Raw genomic sequence first — 18,014 nt, forward strand, 5'->3', positions numbered from 1 at the left:
ACGCAGATTCGTTGGCTGATATTTTGAATAACATGGAATAAAAGAAAAAAATATATACATTTTTTTAGTATAGTGATATGAAGTTTGTAATAATAATTTCAGCATACAAACATAAATTTTATGTATCGATCAAATGTCTGGTTGAGGTATTGAATTTAGTTGGTTTAATGACTACTCTATATGCTTCCTCATCTGAGCTTAGACCTTCTGACCTATTCCAAGTGTACGTTTTTAAAATAGAGATGCTTCCCATGTTATTTAAATGGAGTCACTTTTACTCCCTAGGGAGTTTTTCTGATTTTTAGTACCGAGAGCGAAAAAGTGACACTTTAGTATCATGTTTCAGGGAGTAAAGTAAGTACTTTTGACAGTAGGTGGAGGAAAAGAATATTATGATCACCCCGACACATATTATTATAGTGGGGTATCATAATTAGAACTAAGTTTAGTATTAGCAATCTTGTATGTTTAATATAACAACTATGTATATGTTTTGTCAATAAACTCCTCTGGTTGCAATTCATTGGCAATCAGAGAAATTATTATTATTATTATTTTTATATGTTGTATTTTTTTCTATTGATGTAATAAATAAATAGAAGGTGGACTGTTTCATATAAACACCATTTGTTTGAAGATTTTCGTAATTGCAGGCGAACGATATAGCAAGTTGTGTGGAATCGGCAGTGAACGGTCTGAGTCAAATGGAGCACAACACTGTTGCTCTTCAAGTTGTCACCGATTTGTACTGCTGCTTGTCGTCTATTACCAAACTGGCCATCGAAACCCCTGCCGGGAACCGCGCTCCTCATGTTGACATCGTGAGTAAATTCTAATTCTACTTCTTTACTGTTTTAAGGGAAGTAATTTTTTTTCCTTTTGCAATTGAAATGATATACTGAGTGCGGTATCATAATCTCCTTTTTTACTTTCCTTGCCCTATTACCATAGGTAAGGAAAGTATTGCTTTCCAAAAGAATTAAGGTACCCCAATTTCTAAATTTCTATACGTTTCAAGGTCCCCTGAGTCCAAAAAAGTGGTTTTTGGGTATTGGTATGTATATATGTGTGTGTGTGTGTGTATGAGTGTATGTGCGTCTGTGTAGGCCTACATGATATCTCATCTCCCACTACCAGTTCTTCCTCAATCTTCATCTTATTCACCATTAGGATTATTCATCACCGAAACTCCACACATCTACATCTTATTGTGTTTAGTGAATTTTTGAACTAGTACTTTAAATAGTGAAGGGAGCCGAACTGTCAAGGCATACTGAATGCACTCGAATCAAGAGACTTTTTCATTTAGGTTAAGTTTTATCAGTTTCATCCCCATTTCCCCCGTCATGTGTCGTTCTGAGGTCGGTTCACGATTGGTCTGCTGCTTCCATGATGCCTCTCACTGACACGTCAGCTCGCTCGCCCTCAAGTAGGTATGATTATTTCAATAATAGTCATAATGACGCAGGTATGTTTCTAGCAAATAAGCTCCACTCTTTCAAAAAATTTTTCAAGGCTGCTCACCTTAACAGTGAGTGAGAGATAAGAATGAGAACGGCCTGACGTACTGTTTTTCAGCTCCTGTTTATTCGAAAATAACTCGGGTACTTTGCGACTTGCAGGATTGATATTTGGCATAGAGTTAATAGTGGTGAAGTTGATTGTGATCACGAAGTTTCGAATTGATTCGTACAATAGTTTTTGTGGAATACGTGAATATATTTTTGTTGTTCGACATGATTTCTCAAGGAACGCGTAGCAAGCAGCTAACCGGCAAAGATAAGGCTCAAGGCAACAACAGCCCGGCCGGAGCTCCTCGACCCCGCTCCTCCTCATCATCCACCAGTGAGGGGCCGGCTTGCGGAAAACAGCTGATTCGGGACACAATATCTGAATTTCTTGCGGAGGACAATCACCTCGACAATATTGTTGAACGATTGTTTGAAAAGTTTTCTGCCAGGCTGGAGGAATCAGTGACGGCAGCTATTAGTGTTAAATTCGAAACCAGGTTTGCGGAGGCAGAGAAGAAGATTGCCACATTAACTGCTCAAGTAGACAATATGAAAAAATTGTCTGCAGTACAAGTTGACGAGTTGGAGCAGTATCAACGAAGAAATAGCGTGCGAATTTTTGGGTTGCCAGAGGAGAGAGGTGAAAACGTTTCAGGCATTGTTACGGGCTTCTTCCGCACCAGGCTCAATAAGGAGATAGACGTTGCGTCAATCGACAGATGTCATCGCGTTGGCCGACGTATGGTGACTGATACTCAACAACAACCACGACCGAGAGCAGTACTCGTGAAATTCATCAGTTACCAGACGAAAAGAGCTGTCCTGACCGATCGGCGCAAATTGAAAGGGACGGGATTGACGATACGCGAGGACCTGACACAGAGACGAAACGACTTCTATCGCAGCGTAGCCAGGAGAGTTGGAGTGCGAAATGTATGGACCGTTGATGGACGCGTGATCTGGAGGGAGAATGGTAATGTCATGTCTGGCGGATGGGAGCAGACACTTGATGGACTTAACTGACATAGTATAAGCACACTAAAACAATAAATAATTATAAGCACAGCGTTGAAGTGCTCTGAATAATTTGGTGAATGATGGACAATGATCATGTAGGTTAAACTCATTTTATTTTTCTTTATAATTGTAGGATATTTTTCGTCTTATTTATTTTCTGATATTGTTTTTCTTCGTATGATTCAAAATATCATACGCATATGGCATAAAAACATTTTTTTTCACAATGATGAGAATTTGCATTAATGATTGGTATGAAAGGTGCGTCTGAGTCATGTTTGTGAATGAGTGAGAGAGATTTGTGTGGGAGAGATTATGAGATGTACGAGATTTTATGCTAGATATTTATGAGAGCTGTTGACCTGCATTACATTTTTTGTGCATTTCTTCTAGGGTGAGTTATTCGTCTAACTCATTTGGTACGGTTGGAATCAATCGGTATTTTCATTCGTACTCTTATTGAAAGACAGTAACTGCAATCAGCCTACTTATCTGCCGTAGTGTTGTTTATCTCATTCTGCCAATACATCTTATCATTTATCGCAAAGTGCACTATAGAGCGAGGTATATCTTCTATTTATTTTATTTTCTGTCGATTACTTTTCTGGTTATCCATCATATCTGCTGAGATCACAGACATAATAAAGAAATATATTTATGTTCTGGATGAGCATTTTTTTCCCATGTTTTATACTATTGAATTCACTATAATTTTTCTTTTTATGTCATGAGCGGAGTTTTGCTATAATGTTTTTATTGTGGGTACCGAGTCTTATTAATTAATAAAGTTAGTTGTTTTTCCCATATCACCTTCAGATAATACCTACCCAGGTAGATTAGTATCTAAACCCGATTGTTGTTATTTGTGATTTTGTTTGTTTGTTATTAAATTTTATCAAACAGGGGCTGAAGTTATAGGCCTGTAATAGTTTTGCTCACTTATTATTTGATATTTTTTTTGTAAGTATGTTTGGATGTGCATGTATGATTGAAAGTATGAATGTGAAAGTTAAACTGCCTCTCGTTACTTATAGCTTGCGATTGCTCTCACTCAGATGCGGTTGTGGACTACAGCTCTCGTTAAAGAACAGCTATGAGTGCTGTAGATGACCGATCTGCCGCGTCGGACACTAAATGTTTGCTTCAAAATAAACTACAGCCCTATTCTGGTTTCCTTAAGATAGCTCATGTTAATGCACAGTCTGTTGGTGGTCACATTGACGAATTCAGGTGTATTTTCGAGTCGAATCAGTGCGATGTGGTCCTGGTGTGTGAAACATGGTTGAAGCCATTTGTGTCGTCACGAGGAGTTGATTTGGATGGTTACACTCTTGTTAGGAACGACCGATTGCATAAGGGTGGAGGAGGGGTGGCGGCATATGTTAGAAGCGAATTGAAGCCAGTCTCGAAGTTCAAATCTGATACATCTAGAGCTAATAAGCCAGAATATTTGTTCTTAGAAATAACTGTTTCAAGACAGAAAATTTTGTTAGCTGTCTGTTATAGACCGCCTCACATAGGCTTTATGGACGAGTTTGAAGAGGGTCTTACGCAGTGTATGGCCAATTATAACCATGTTATTGTTATGGGAGACTTCAACACAGACTTGTTAGGACCGGCTACTTTTGACAGAACACAACTGACGACAATATTTGACTCATGCAACCTGACTCTGCTCCCTCTGGAGGCCACCCACCATACGGCTACATCCCATACCCTCCTTGATCTAATAGTAGTCTCTAATCCCAAATTGGTAAGAACTCATGGACAGATCCCAGCTCCCGGACTTTCTGGACATGATCTAATATATTGCGTGTACACCATTAAGCCCCCCAAAATGAAGCCAAAAATAATCAAGTATTATGACTACAAAAATATAGATAGTACAGCATTATTCCAAGAGACAATTCACATGCCCTGGGAAGGAATTTACTACACTAATAATATCAATAACATCCTTTTAATAATAGTCAATAATCTACAATATCTCTTCAATAAATATGTTCCCTTAAGGAAAAGACGTGTCACCAGGACACCAGCTCCATGGATTACTCAGGATATTAAACAATTAATGAAAGAACGAGATAGACTATGTACACTGGCCAGACGAACTCAGAATACAAATACTTTTGACGAATACAAAGCAAAAAGAAATAGATGTAAACAGTTAATTAGAAATTCCAAAAGTCAATATTTCAAAAATTTGTTAAACTCTAATAGATCAATGGCTTCCAAATGGCGCGCTTTAAAGTCTCTCGGGGCAGGCAAGGATAAGTCCAAGTTGGTGGTCAGACATACTGTTGAAGAATTGAACTGTCACTTCTCTCAGGTTCCGGTGAGTTTGGATTTGGCCTACGAGTATTCCAATAATTATGAGGTGTTACGGTGTGATGATGAGTTTCACTTGGCAGCAGTAACGCAGATGGATGTCATTGGATCAATCTGTGATATTAAGAGTAATGCTGTCGGCGCCGATGCACTTCCAGTGAGATTCATCAAACTAATTCTGCCTCTCATTTCTCCGTTTATCACACATTTATACAATACTTCATTTATGACCTCCAGCTTCCCATCTGCATTCAAATTTTCCATGATCATTCCATTCAACAAAGTTCCTGATCCCACTTCTCCTTCTGATTATCGGCCGGTCGGCATACTGTCTGTCTTGTCTAAGGGTCAGGAGAGGCTTGCTCATAAGCAAATAAGTGGCTATATTACTCGGAAAGGAATCATCAGCGAACATCAGTCTGGATTCCGAGGAGGACACAGCACCACATCAGCTTTGCTCTGTGTTTCAGATGACATTCGAATGGCTATGGATAGGAGACAGTCTACACTGATGGTGTTGATTGACTTGAGCAAGGCATTCGATTGTATCTATCACCCGCTGCTTCTGAAAAAACTGAAAAATTATGGTTTTTCTGAGAGTAGTGTGGCATGGGTGAGGTCATACCTTCTTGACAGACAGCAGTGTGTTCGATTAGACAGCACGTCTCGACGGAGGGTGGTCAACAGGGGGGTACCTCAGGGTTCAGTTTTGGGACCACTACTGTTTAGTTTGTATGTAAATGACGTAACTGACCGACTCAGACACTCCAGATATCATCTTTATGCAGACGACCTACAGATTTATAGACATTTCAAGACTGATAACTTTGGTGAAGCAGTTACTCTTATGAATGAGGACCTGACTGCTGTCTCACTCTGGACAGCACAACATGGATTGAAAATTAATGAATCAAAATCCAAAACAATCGTTATAGGTAATAGAAGACTTTTGAACCAACTTGACTTTAACCATGGACCTTTCATTGAAATTAACTCTCATAGACTGGATTATAGTGAAAACATTAAAAACTTAGGACTTACATTTAACAGACATCTAGACTGGACTGAACAAGTGACAAAGACTTGCAACAGGGTCTTTGCAGGCATTCACTCACTGAAGAGAATTGGAGCTGTTATCCCCTTACGGGAGAGAATAATGCTTGTGAAGACTTTGATATTTCCGCATTTCCATTATGGAGATGTGGTCATACAGGACATGACAGTGACTCTTTCTGAAAGACTGCAAAGGGCTCAGAACTACTGCGTGAGATTCGTCTTTGGCCTTGAAAGGGACGTCCACATAAGCCCTTACATCACTCAGATGGGTATTTTGAAGCTTCGAGACAGCAGAATTTATCATGTGCTGATGCTCCTCCACAAGGTTCTGGCAACTGGGTCTCCTCTCTACTTGAGTCAGAAATTTCAATTCCTCGCAGGAATCAACAGAAGAGATACGAGGCATGGCGCGAGCCTGTTGAGCATTCCCATCCATCGCACTGTGACATATAATAGGTCGTTCTGTGTGACCGCTTGCAGACTGTGGAATAGCTTACCCGCATCTTTGAGGAGTGTGGAGAGGCGGACACTGTTCGGCGCGGAGGTCTTGGCGTGGCTGAGGGAGGGCGATCGGGGCATAGGATGAGGAGGTGTGTATGCGTGGTGTGTTTGCTTGTGTGGAAGGTGTGTGTTTGCGTGAAATTTTCTTGTTTCTTGCTTAAAATTAAAAAAATTTCCTATAACTCTATTTTCTAACTTTTTTTTTATTTTCTTTCAGTCTAAAATATATTCTACTAAATTGAATGAAATTGTTTTTTTCAATTATTGATTTATATTATATACATATATATATATTTTTTTTCTATCATATTACTTATTATATTTAAGAGATTATTTCATTATGTTTTGATGTAGATGCATTAGAATTGTATAGGAGGGTTAAGTGGGAGAGAGGGCCGGATGCGCCCTAACTTCGCCCTCCAGGTTAAAATAAAGGCAGCCTATCTATCTATCTATCTATCTATATGTGGTACCTACCGTCAATTTATCATGTCATGTTTTAACCGATGATTACTATAATGTCTGGCATTCAAACAATATTATAATGGAATTTCACCAGTTAACATCTCCTCAACCGAATAAAAAGCCTGACCGGTATCAACTTGAATACACTCTCTAGTAAAGTGCTCATGTAGATCGCATATTAGATCTAATATATTCAAGATATCTTTGAAAAGTAAGAGCCTGCAGCATTAATAAACAGTGAAGAGTCAAATTGCTGTATATTTTTAAAAAATGGCTTGCAGGGATCCATTCTACCCAGATATTAAATTGCCACATCATAACACTGTGTTATTAAAAATATGCTTAATTTCTGCATGTACATAACTGAGTAAGTCACCATAACAATCATATATTTACAATTGTTATATACAATAAAGTAGCATAGATATGATGTTGAATTAATACTTTTATTTCTGAACACAGCAATCATGAGTTCAACTTGTCTTGATTCGAAAAGTTCTGTAGCACTGTAAAAGCACTATTCGAGTCTTTTAATTTCCTCCTAAACAAAGGTTTGCTCTCTATTTCAGTTGTGATAGGCTATTCATTTATTCATTTACGGTACAAATGAAAATTTGTCACTGAAATGAATACAAAATAGTAGGCTATTCGGATAGTTACCTGAAATGCTAGTGCAGTGCAGACGAAGATCTCGCAAGTTTCTTGAGGTATGATTTCAAAACCGACCGAGTAGAATTTTTCTAGTGTCTTGTCCAAATAATTTGTTCCATTTCATCAATTTTCAGAGCCTGTAAAAGAACATAGATAAATTAGATGAAAAATAAGAAATTCACAGATGAATGAATGGAATCACAGTTCACCAGACGCATCATATGAAAATAGAAATGAGATAATGAATAATGCATGATAGAAATTCATAGATCATCACAATGCATACTTGAAAAAATCATGCTTCTTCACCTACAGAAAAGGATCGTTAGAATTATAAACAATGAAAACTACCTGGCACATTGCAAAACTTTGTTTATTGAGACTGGAATACTAACACTCCCTTGTCTTTGAATCAGCTCTGATGGTTGAAAGAAGACCGGATTATTTCCAACGGAACCAACATATACATGGATACAACACAAGACGACATAATGACACCCATATACTGACAGTGAGAACTGGACTGGCGCAAGAGGGGCCCAGATTTACAACCAGATGCAGCAGGATTTACAACCATCTCCCAGAAGAAGAAATAAAAAATATCAAAAGCATAGGCACCTTCAAGGACCTCCAGAAGAGACACTTACAACAAAAGCCTTACTATAGCCTGCACGAATTCTATGATGACGGTGTGTTCCGCAGGGACGACCACGGCGCTGTCGCGCTACTAGTGGGATATCTACAAGTATCAAGTAAGTATCAAGCATCACGCCTCAACTACTGGACTGATTAACTTGACAATTTGCATATAGATTATTAATTATTCACCGTGGATGGTTATATTAATTCTTTTAATATAAAAGAATATTAGCCTATTGTTAATTCTTCAAGATTAAGGTAGGTCAAGTTTTAAGTCTGTTAAATTTTTAATTAGCCCATTGCGGTGCACGGGTTATCTGCTAGTATTGAATTGAATTGGTGGTGGAATACTGCCCTGAATTGAGCCACTGACAAACTTGATAGCCAGAAAAGAGTATTGTAGCAACTATTAAGTTGTAAGTAACTAAGTAAGTATAGGCCTACTTGAGTAAAAGTATACTTATGTTGTGTGACTCACCTGTCTGGTTGACTTGCTTTTCTGTGAGCATCAAGATTCAAGATCCAAAAACATCTAAATGCGTCTTCTTCTGTGTCTTACAATCCATACCAAGCAACTGCAAAAACAGACCCACATTATTATTATTGTGTACAATCTTACTGTAGAGTGGTCAAATAAAAAAACAAAATATTACCAACAGCAGGTAACCCGTGCTTTGCTAGGGACTAACTGAAAACTTCACAAACTCGACCTACTGAGATACCTCCAATACCTTCTGTTTCATTCATTGTGTGATCGATGGCGTCATTGTATTCAATACACATAATTACAGAACAACTATTCAAATGGCAAATAAAACAGTGAGCACTTTCAATAAAAATTTAAATCATCAATCATAAATTCATTCAAATTATAATATGCATTATCACAAAAGCAGCTGAACGGTGGAGACGTCTCCTGGGGGTGATGCGTCATTGAAAAATATCCTATCCCCTACGTGTACAAGCCGATTCTTTCCATTATTACATTATAGATTTATCATTAGGTTTACCGGTACTTACCAAGTTGTCGTTCTAACAAGCTAAACTGTTATTATTTGCTAGGTTGGGATAAAACTAGGAAAACATGAGCGTTAATGAATAAATGGTTCAAATTATAATACATAACCAACTTTCTTGACTAGCTTATGAATCAAAATTCGGAGAAGGAAAAGTTTCGGCCTGTGCCTTTAGCTCCTTTCCAATCATTTAAATGAATAAGTTTTATGTATCATCAAATAGCCTAAATAAAATGAACTTATTGACTATTCGAAAAGTGTTTACCACCGTACGTTGGTTTATGCAAATTGATTTTATCTCACCAAACTGTTATTTATGAAGTAAAAATTGGGCTTGAAAGTGGAATTCTAACCTCATTCTTTTAAAGAAAAACATAGGTAGCCTCAAAATTTTGGGCCTGTTGTTTTTCTCCGAATCTAATTATTGTATAACATTATGATTAGCAATTGACAATAAATAAAATGAATAAACTTGTCAACGACACCCTTGGCTATGATACCATACAAAACCTGGAATAATATTGTAAACTAACCCATAACCTATTTGCAAATGTTCATGTTTGTTTATCAGTGAATAAACCATTACCAGCTACGTTTTATATTAAAATACAGTAAGCTTACTAGCATTTAAACCAATAAATTTGGTACTCCACTACTGAAGAGAAGAATTTTCTAAATATTCAAGTTTCAACCAAAACATTTTTTAGTTTTGAAGATACAATATATCAAGTGGTTAATATTTTTATAATGTATTTATTGATACCCTTTTCAAATATAATGGTGTTTAAATGCCTAACTATCTACTGAAGTTTCGACTGAATACTAGGCTAACCTCCAAATTCCTGTATCTGTTTACCAAATAAACCGTTTTATTCTTTAATTATCTCTACATATAATTTTAATAAAAATGATTGGAAAGATGAGATTAAAACTGTCCTATTCCTCTTTTAAATTTCAATTTTGACTAAAAATTCCAAAAATTGGTTATTGGTGGTTAATATTTTCATAACCTCAATTCATTTTGAGTTGAGTACAATTTTCAGTCAAAAAAATATTTAACCAAAAAATCTGTAGGTCAATTGAAACCAATATTAAAAACTATCTAAATATCATTAAACACTGATATAATAGAGAATTATTTAAATAATATTTATTTATGGATTTGATCCTCTGTAGAGATTATCCATAGAGGTTAAATCCGTATCAAATCAAAGATGGACGCCGTTCTGTATCTCTGTATCACCCTGACGTCATTCTGTATCACTTGAACCAAAAATTTAACATTGAAGAGATAGGAAAATCAAAAACCAATACCAGGGTATCAGAAGGACATAGGAGGTAAAAATGCAACGCGTGCTTGCAACGTAACTGACCTCGATGGAGACGGATTTTGGTAACCAGCTGTACCACTACACACCGCAAAATAATAATGAAAAAATAATTAAGTATTAACAATTGATACGTTCAAATAGAATATTTAAATTATTTCTCTGATGTATCAAATTATCCTGTTTATTGGAAGCACTATTAACGCAATTCATAGTTGAAAAAATAATGAGCATCAAACAGCTGATTAGCTTGAACAGCAGGTAGCCAGCCGTACCACTACACAACGCAAAAAAATAATAGAAAATAATTAAGTATATCTATCATCAAAATAGAATTATGATATTCAAATGATGATTTTAAAAGTTTCAAATATATTCTCTAGTTGATTTATACCATTATTCATTGAAAAGTTGGGAATATATATAAGTACTTCTGATTGATGCATTTGGAGAAAATATCGACATTCAATGGTTCTCAAATGATTTTTTATAGATAAGGAATTTTATAACTATAGATTGATGTCTTGATTACGTTTGAAAGAATGATTCATAAAAAGATTCACTCTTCATTCTTCAAAAGGTTTTGAAACATCATTATCAAGATGGCTCACCGGCAAATTCAAACTAGGTTATCAACCGGCAAATTCAAACTAGGTTATCAACCGGCAAATTCAAAAGCTACCTACTAACTACGGTATATAATTATTATATTGAAAATCGAAATAAATGGAGAAAAGTTATTCACTTGTTCTGGCTTGAAATATTTCTAAATATTCAACAAGAAGTCTTTCAAAAGTAAGTTATTGAGGTAACATTGCTAAGGAATAGGCTACATTGAGAATATGATTCAAATTTTTCTTTGAAGCTATAAAATAGCTCTTTACTCTTGACTTTAGTTAGTAATTAGAACTTGTTACTCAACAGTCAATTTGATATTATACAAAAAAGGTCCTCATGCGTACAAAGCTACTATGAAGCTAACAAAAGTTAGAGATATAAAAACTAGGGAAAATTCTACTAGAGATGCGGTCCTGCTTTTTTTTGAAGCATTAAATCTCTCAGTTTGATTTTATTAATTGCAGTGACAAAATTTTCAACTACGGTATATGATGATAAGAAAAATGTTATATTATACAACAACGTTTGCTACAAAATAAGGCTCTGATGAACCGTTCAATGGTTATGGTTAAATTACTGGAACATCATCCCATTATCTCACATAGCCCATAGGCCATCATGAAAATGAAACAGATCAGATTCTCAAAGGAAAATCTATCAGGAAAGCGAGCTGTACAGCCCACAACAGCAACTTCTTCTGAAATACTTGAAGAAACAAATCTATAGAGTCCTCAGTCACCGCTATAGTAGCATAACAGCTAATACAGAAAAATCTAATAATTTAATCAGTTATTAAACAAATTTCGTGCAACTAGATCTTATTTTGAGCAGAATTTACAGCTATTATATTTTTGATTATTGTAAATTTTCTTGTATAATTTACTACTGATCTTCAGTTTACTTGGACTGAGTTTTTGAAATCAGGTTAACCTCCAAATTCCTGTATCTGTTTACCAAATAAACCGTTTTATTCTTTAATTATCTCTACATATAATTTTAATAAAAATGATTGGAAAGATGAGATTAAAACTGTCCTATTCCTCTTTTAAATTTCAATTTTGACTAAAAATTCCAAAAATTGGTTATTGGTGGTTAATATTTTCATAACCTCAATTCATTTTGAGTTGAGTACAATTTTCAGTCAAAAAAATATTTAACCAAAAAATCTGTAGGTCAATTGAAACCAATATTAAAAACTATCTAAATATCATTAAACACTGATATAATAGAGAATTATTTAAATAATATTTATTTATGGATTTGATCCTCTGTAGAGATTATCCATAGAGGTTAAATCCGTATCAAATCAAAGATGGACGCCGTTCTGTATCTCTGTATCACCCTGACGTCATTCTGTATCACTTGAACCAAAAATTTAACATTGAAGAGATAGGAAAATCAAAAACCAATACCAGGGTATCAGAAGGACATAGGAGGTAAAAATGCAACGCGTGCTTGCAACGTAACTGACCTCGATGGAGACGGATTTTGGTAACCAGCTGTACCACTACACACCGCAAAATAATAATGAAAAAATAATTAAGTATTAACAATTGATACGTTCAAATAGAATATTTAAATTATTTCTCTGATGTATCAAATTATCCTGTTTATTGGAAGCACTATTAACGCAATTCATAGTTGAAAAAATAATGAGCATCAAACAGCTGATTAGCTTGAACAGCAGGTAGCCAGCCGTACCACTACACAACGCAAAAAAATAATAGAAAATAATTAAGTATATCTATCATCAAAATAGAATTATGATATTCAAATGATGATTTTAAAAGTTTCAAATATATTCTCTAGTTGATTTATACCATTATTCATTGAAAAGTTGGGAATATATATAAGTACTTCTGATTGATGCATTTGGAGAAAATATCGACATTCAATGGTTCTCAAATGATTTTTTATAGATAAGGAATTTTATAACTATAGATTGATGTCTTGATTACGTTTGAAAGAATGATTCATAAAAAGATTCACTCTTCATTCTTCAAAAGGTTTTGAAACATCATTATCAAGATGGCTCACCGGCAAATTCAAACTAGGTTATCAACCGGCAAATTCAAACTAGGTTATCAACCGGCAAATTCAAAAGCTACCTACTAACTACGGTATATAATTATTATATTGAAAATCGAAATAAATGGAGAAAAGTTATTCACTTGTTCTGGCTTGAAATATTTCTAAAATATTCAACAAGAAGTCTTTCAAAAGTAAGTTATTGAGGTAACATTGCTAAGGAATAGGCTACATTGAGAATATGATTCAAATTTTTCTTTGAAGCTATAAAATAGCTCTTTACTCTTGACTTTAGTTAGTAATTAGAACTTGTTACTCAACAGTCAATTTGATATTATACAAAAAAGGTCCTCATGCGTACAAAGCTACTATGAAGCTAACAAAAGTTAGAGATATAAAAACTAGGGAAAATTCTACTAGAGATGCGGTCCTGCTTTTTTTTGAAGCATTAAATCTCTCAGTTTGATTTTATTAATTGCAGTGACAAAATTTTCAACTACGGTATATGATGATAAGAAAAATGTTATATTATACAACAACGTTTGCTACAAAATAAGGCTCTGATGAACCGTTCAATGGTTATGGTTAAATTACTGGAACATCATCCCATTATCTCACATAGCCCATAGGCCATCATGAAAATGAAACAGATCAGATTCTCAAAGGAAAATCTATCAGGAAAGCGAGCTGTACAGCCCACAACAGCAACTTCTTCTGAAATACTTGAAGAAACAAATCTATAGAGTCCTCAGTCACCGCTATAGTAGCATAACAGCTAATACAGAAAAATCTAATAATTTAATCAGTTATTAAACAAATTTCGTGCAACTAGATCTTATTTTGAGCAGAATTTACAGCTATTATATTTTTGATTATTGTAAATTTTCTTGTATAATTTACTACTGATCTTCAGTTTACTTGGACTGAGTTTTTGAAATCAGGTTAACTCTTTATTCTTTGCTCTTTGAAAAAAAAATCTTTTATACTAAAAATCGAAATAAATGGAGAAAAGTTATTCACTTGTTCTGGCTTGAAATATTTCTAAAATATTCAACAAGAAGTCTTTCAAAAGTAAGTTATTGAGGTAACATTGCTAAGGAATAGGCTACATTGAGAATATGATTCAAATTTTTCTTTGAAGCTATAAAATAGCTCTTTACTCTTGACTTTAGTTAGTAATTAGAACTTGTTACTCAACAGTCAATTTGATATTATACAAAAAAGGTCCTCATGCGTACAAAGCTACTATGAAGCTAACAAAAGTTAGAGATATAAAAACTAGGGAAAATTCTACTAGAGATGCGGTCCTGCTTTTTTTTGAAGCATTAAATCTCTCAGTTTGATTTTATTAATTGCAGTGACAAAATTTTCAACTACGGTATATGATGATAAGAAAAATGTTATATTATACAACAACGTTTGCTACAAAATAAGGCTCTGATGAACCGTTCAATGGTTATGGTTAAATTACTGGAACATCATCCCATTATCTCACATAGCCCATAGGCCATCATGAAAATGAAACAGATCAGATTCTCAAAGGAAAATCTATCAGGAAAGCGAGCTGTACAGCCCACAACAGCAACTTCTTCTGAAATACTTGAAGAAACAAATCTATAGAGTCCTCAGTCACCGCTATAGTAGCATAACAGCTAATACAGAAAAATCTAATAATTTAATCAGTTATTAAACAAATTTCGTGCAACTAGATCTTATTTTGAGCAGAATTTACAGCTATTATATTTTTGATTATTGTAAATTTTCTTGTATAATTTACTACTGATCTTCAGTTTACTTGGACTGAGTTTTTGAAATCAGGTTAACTCTTTATTCTTTGCTCTTTGAAAAAAAAATCTTTTATACTAAAAACTATACTGAATCTGATTAAGAAAGTAAGCATTTTTATTGATTTCTTTCTCATTCCATAGTTAATAATCCCTCTTGGTAACTTGGTGAAAAATGACTTTAGAGTTGTTATTTGTTAATCTGTTATTTTTGACTAAGTTCTTATTTTAGACTATATAATTGTCAAGTATTCTATCAAGTAAATTTGTCAATTGTTCAATGAATCTTTTCTTATCTTCTGCCATTTACACAAACAGACCCATACTTGTGGGTCAAGTGGAAGAGGGGGGCTCTTATTGCCTCAACTTCGCCCACATCATTTGTAATGTTATAAAATGAAAATAAAAGACATTTATCTATCACTATTGAGTCAACCTCTTTCCATAGTTCGAATATCAACCGAATCTGGCACATTCGCATTTTTCATAAAATCCATGGTTTATCTAATTTTTTTGTGAAAAATCAAAATCGCTCTAACTTCGTGACCTTATGCTCTTTGATGAGAGGAACATGAATCTGGAATCCGATTTGCAAAATTCCTCACCGTTTGAAAATTTGCAAATTTTACGTTTGAAGCTGCATAACTCACCCTGTATAGTAGCTGGGGGTGCCAGATTTGGCTCAGACATTTCTCAGATAAAGCTTCATCTATGGTGCAAATTTCAGCCAAACCTGAGATACTTTTTTCTTTACTGTTTTAAAACGCACGATGAAACATAAACAATCTATACCATAGGGTTATCTTCTTATGATATCTTTTTTCTATGATAATAATCACCATACTAATTACTTGAATAATTCTAACGATTTAAAAGCCGTTTTCACAGTACCAGTTTGAACCAAATGTCGGCTTAATATGAATTAAATCCATGTTAAGTTTAATTGATATTAAAACACACCAGCTGATCCAATTCGGTTTAAGCTTTCACCGAGAAAACTGCACTTGGTGAGCAAGTAAATAATCGAAATAATATCATTATTTGAATCTTTCAAATTGAGAAATTTATTAAATAGTTGGATATCAATCATATTTCATAACACACATTAAGGTACTTATCAGGTAACCGTTTATATTTTCAAAAGGCATAGTCTCTCTGTAACAGTAGACTATATTAATTCAAAACAATCAACTTGGAATTGAAACAATGTTGAAATTATTGGCCCGCTCGCCGAAGCGGCTCAGTTTGCCCCAACTGAAACAGATAATATAAAAGACACTGCGGTCAATTATTGAAACAAATCCGAAAAATGCCTTTTGAACAAAACAATATAGACATTTTAATAAAAGAAGCATATAACCTGGATTTCAAATCAATTACAAAAAAGTGCAGAAATAAAAAATACATAACAATTTACATACATGAGGTCCACGTTATAATGGCAGTATTATTAATTAACATTGGTATTGCCAACCGTGTCTATCATTCGACAAAGCAGATCCTTCTCTATCCTTCTCTAGCTCCTCAACGTCGCCAGATCGTGTTTTAACAATATAGAATAATATAATTGATGAACAAAATATTTAATCTCAATTATTTCTTTGGAAAACATCAACTTTCTATCAAAATTTGGAAGAGAAATGGTACAGGCTCTGCCTAGTTCTTCCTCCATCGTCATAATTATATTATGATTATAGTGTTTAGAAAAATAAATGAATAATCAAATTTTATCACCTATTGTTTAATCATTGGAATGTGTATTTCCTTGACGAATAAAACATAATTGATTATTTTAAACAAGAATGAACAGTTGTTAATATGACATGAGATAGGCCTATAGCAGTAACAGCAGCTATCCTCTGGCAACGCTGTTTTCTTTGTTTTCTAGTGCAATTATAACGTGGACCTCACTAGCAGCAACCCAAACGGAGCAACCAACCAATCCTGACCTGCCGACTTATAGACTAGCCTACAATGTCGCTCGGGTAGAATCGTAGAGCCGTCGCTTAGGAAACACCTCGTAAAATGCCTATTGAAATAAGTCTTCGGAAGACGTAGCTGTTCTATCTCCTCAAGTTAAATTGGATGGGCACGTTAAACTGTCGGTCACGGCTGAAGTATGACAGTCGTGAGGCCCATTGACGGCTTAAATGATATATATTCAGGCGAGGAGAAACTTCCGTCAGGAACTCCCCACCAATAAAAGCCATACGAATATTATTATTATGCCATGCCAGATTCAAATGGACAGATTGGCTAACATTAGGAAATATGTCGGCTACGTTTTTCAAAAACGTATTACAAGCTACGCTACGGCGGTGTGAGATGGCCTTCACATAGATAGATATCTATAGATAGGCTATATATTATTATATTCATCCATGAGTATGGTATATACAGCTGGATGGGAATTAATGACAAATTGCATTTATTCAAATGCTAATTAATGAATAGTTATTACTAAACGAAAATCCAAATTAAATGCTGTAAATCACCCCGAAGATTGACAACAGGGTTAACAGCTGGATGGAAATTCGATGAGAGCTACTATCTAGAAATTATTTGCCAGCCCGGGAATCGAACCCTAATTGCTAGTCAGCGTCAGGTATGCTCACGCTTACACCAAACTGACAATCTCTGGATAGCAGCGCTCATTTTATTCGAAGCCATAGCGGCCAGCCAGTCTACAGATGAAAATTCATGAGAAATTGCATTTATTCAAATGCTAATTAATGAATAGTTATTACTAAACGAAAATCCAAATTAAATGCTGTAAATCACCCCGAAGATTGACAACAGGGTTAACAGCTGGATGGAAATTCGATGAGAGCTACTATCTAGAAATTATTTGCCAGCCCGGGAATCGAACCCTAATTGCTAGTCAGCGTCAGGTATGCTCACGCTTACACCAAACTGACAATCTCTGGATAGCAGCGCTCATTTTATTCGAAGCCATAGCGGCCAGCCAGTCTACAGATGAAAATTCATGAGAAATTGCATTTATTCAAATGCTAAATAATGAATGATTATTACTAAACAGTAATCCAAATTGAATGCTGTAAATCACCCCGA

Source organism: Nilaparvata lugens, unplaced genomic scaffold (genome assembly GCF_014356525.2).
Source record: "Nilaparvata lugens isolate BPH unplaced genomic scaffold, ASM1435652v1 scaffold2386, whole genome shotgun sequence".
NCBI lineage: Eukaryota > Metazoa > Arthropoda > Insecta > Hemiptera > Delphacidae > Nilaparvata > Nilaparvata lugens.